Source organism: Nothoprocta perdicaria, unplaced genomic scaffold, assembly GCF_003342845.1.
Source record: "Nothoprocta perdicaria isolate Ctin4 unplaced genomic scaffold, notPer1 scaffold_372, whole genome shotgun sequence".
In the NCBI taxonomy this organism is placed as follows: Eukaryota; Metazoa; Chordata; class Aves; order Tinamiformes; family Tinamidae; genus Nothoprocta; species Nothoprocta perdicaria.
The window spans coordinates 292945-296209 of NW_020455613.1; positions in this window are offsets into that span (position 1 = coordinate 292945).

Genomic DNA, 3265 nt, shown 5'->3' on the forward strand with positions numbered 1-3265 from the left:
GCCGCGCGTGGGGCTGCCCCGTCTGGCCCCCGTGGCCAACGCGCCGGTGGCAGCGACGTCTCGGCTGGCCGCAGTGCCGGGCGCTGCAGCGGCGCTCGCTGCAGCCCAGGTGTCTCGGGAGGTGCTTCGGGGTGCCCGGTGCAGAGTGGCCGCGGGCAGGACGAGGGGGCGGTCACTGCGGGTCCCTGTGGGTCCCTGTGGCCCTGGCACTCAGGTGGCCTTGGCACCACGTTCAGAGCAGGATGGGGCTGGAGCCCCACAGCACAGGGAGCATCGGTGCCCTGGGCTGGCCGGCGACAATGTGCCGGAGGCTCCCTGGGGCAGCTGAGGATGGGCCCTGTGGGCACCTCTCGGCCCAGGCCCTCCTTGGGGGTAGGTCTAGGGCCGCAATCGCGCGCAGGGGCGGGCAGCTCACGGAGCCTCCCCCAACACGAGGATGCACTGGGCATGGAGCTCTCGCCCGCCTTGGCTTCCTGCGCTAATTCAAAGCATCGGGCCAAGCCTTTCTCCTCCAAAGAGCTGCCTGTGCCAGGGCGAGCGGGGCCGGGGTGCCCTGCGCTGCGCGGGCCGTGCTCGTGTAGCGCTGGTGCCCGCTGCGCTGCCACCGGGAGGTTGTCGGGTCCGTCGGGATGTGCGAGGCCGCTGTGCCAGGGTGGCAGCTCAGCCCGTTGCAGCTCCCGCGGTCCCACAGTGCCGCGCGCATGGATGGCGACTGTTCCCTGTGCTCTGTGCCCTGTGGAGCCATCACTGGGACACGGGAAAGGAGGGGAATCCTCCCAGTGCAGACGAGGAGATGGGATGCGCAGAGAGCAGCAGGAGCTTGGTTGAGTCGTCCCAACAGCCCGGGGGGCACTGGGCCCCTCGAGGGAGCAGGATGCGTCCCCAAGGCAGTGCCAGGATGCTCCAAGTGCAGGTGCCCACAGCGCGCCCGCTCCAGGGACCTTCCCGCGGGCACCAGCTCTGCCGTGGGGTTTCCCGCAGCAAAACTCCCGTGTCCCCGGGGCCGCGGCAGCGCGTGGGCGCCGGCGGCCGCCGCTCGGCGTGCGCCGCCCTCAGCTGGGAAATGACTCGCCGCGCAGGGAGGGATTCCTGTAAGTCGGGGCCTCGCGGGCGCAGGGGGGGTCCCGGCGGCGGCGCGGGCACCTCGACAGCTGCCGCGGGTGGCCCGCGTGCCTTTCCTTTCATGGGACGCCCGGCGGCGCGCGGGGGCTGCTCCGCGCGCGCGCTGCCCGCGGCTCCCTGATAACCGGCGTGTCGCCGCGCGGGGAAGCGCCGAGGGGCGGCCCGCGCCGGCCCCGCTTCCTGGCCGATAGGGCCGAGGAGGCGCCGCCGCGGTGCTGATAAAGCAGAATCCACCCAGCGAGCGGCAGCGGCCGGGCCCGGGCGCGCAGGGCCGCGGGGCTCCCTGTGGTGCGGCCGCGCCATGCGGCACGGGCTGCAGCGCGGGCTCTGGCGGCGCCGCCACGGCCACCCCGGCACGCGGCTCTGACCGGCTCCGCGGCGAGGCTGCCGCTGGGTGAGTTTTGCAGTTGCTCCTCTCGCTGCCCCTTGCCGCCTTCCTGGTTGCTGCGCCCTGTAAATTCTGGTTTCTAGTGGAGGGAACTGGTGCGTGGGGCGGCGCGGTGCCCACGGTGCCAGGGGCCTGTGGAAGTGTTGGGCTCTGGCTCTGCTCAGTTCCCCCCTTGTCCCTCTGCCCGCCTGCAGGGTGGCACTGGGAAAGATGCGCGGGCTGAGCCCGGCGCTCGCTGCATCCTCGCCTGCCCCTAGCACTTCCCCGGGGACCAGGGCAGATGCCTGGCACCCTGGCGACACATTGAGCTGTCCAACGCGCCCCCTTGCCAGAAGGGCAGGGACACGGGGCTGGAGGCAGAGCCTGGTGGTCTGGCTCTGCGCTGGGGGGGCCCTGGGACTGACGCCGCTCTTGTCCCTGTGCGAGGGAGGGCACGGGTGCCCACCCGTGCGTGCGAGCGAGCGGTGCCGCCAGCACCCCGTGCTGCAAATCCCGCCTGGCAGGTAACGGGATTTGTCTCGTCGGCGCTCCCCGGAGCGTGGCTGCTGGGATGAAATTGTGTCTGCAGACCCCAATCGGGACTAATTCGACACTGAAACGCGCCTAATCCTGGGATTCTCCTGCTGAGCGCGTCTCTCCGGGGCACGTGCTGGCGGATTAGCCGTGCGCCAGGGCGGCTCCGTGCCGGGGGAGGCTGCAGCGGCCGCCGGGGGCTTCTCCCTGTGCCCCATCCCCGCAGCCCCTCCTGGCTGCCCAGCCCGGGGGTTGGTGCCGTGTCTGGAGCGATGCTCTGTCCCCAGCTGCTGCATTACAGCGATGTGGGGCAGGTCTGCGGGGATCCTGCTGTCCAACTGTTGATCCCATTGTCATTGTTCCCCTGGAAAAGGAATGAAGCCTGCTTGGATCCATCGTGTTGGGGTAGGAGGAGGGGCTGCATCCTGGTAGTGGCAGCCGGTTGAGCTGCAGAGCAGCGAGACCTGGGAGCCTGGGGGGGGACGCGGCAACCGGCTCCGCTTCGGCCCCGCGAGCCCCTGCCTTGCACTCCAGTCTGCGTCCCCAAGGAGATTTTTCCTATTTTTATTATCATCATCATTATTATTATTATATTAGTCTGTCTCAGCTCCTGGATTCCTGGCTGTGCCGGGGTTTCTCCAGCCACGCTGAGTTTTCTTTCCACAGTTTCCTGGGCCTTTGTGGTCACAGTGCCAGATCCGAGGGCAGGAGGTCAAGAGCCCCAAAGGTTTCAGGGCTCGCGGGGCCGATGGAGCTGGACGCTCGCGGGCATCATTAATAACGGGGCGAGGGTGGATGGGGAGGGCTTCTCCCCTTGGGCAGCGTTGGGCCATCCCTGGGTTTCCTCGTTCCTCCTGCTGGGCGACTTCTCCATTTTGGCCCTGCAGCACCGGTGCCACCGCAGGCTTTGCCACTGCGCGGCCCTTGGCCTTTGCTCCCCCGAGGAAATATTTAATTTCCCCGGCTGACATCCCGGCCGTGGCCGGAGCCGGGGCCCGGCAGCTGCCTGCCCTGGTGCCGCCGTTTCCCGCGTGGGTTGCGGGGAGCCGCGGGGCCTCGGCGCTGCCGCGGGCGCAGCCTGGGGCTGCTCTGCCGCGAGAGCAAAACAAAGCGCATCAAAGCAGCGCAGCCGGCGCCGAGCCGCGGCCTCCACCTCCCAGCCGAGAGCTGCAAACCACAGGCAGGCGCAGGGCGGGCGCCGCTGCCTGCGCCCGGCCCCGCAGCCGGAGCCGCGGCCGCCCC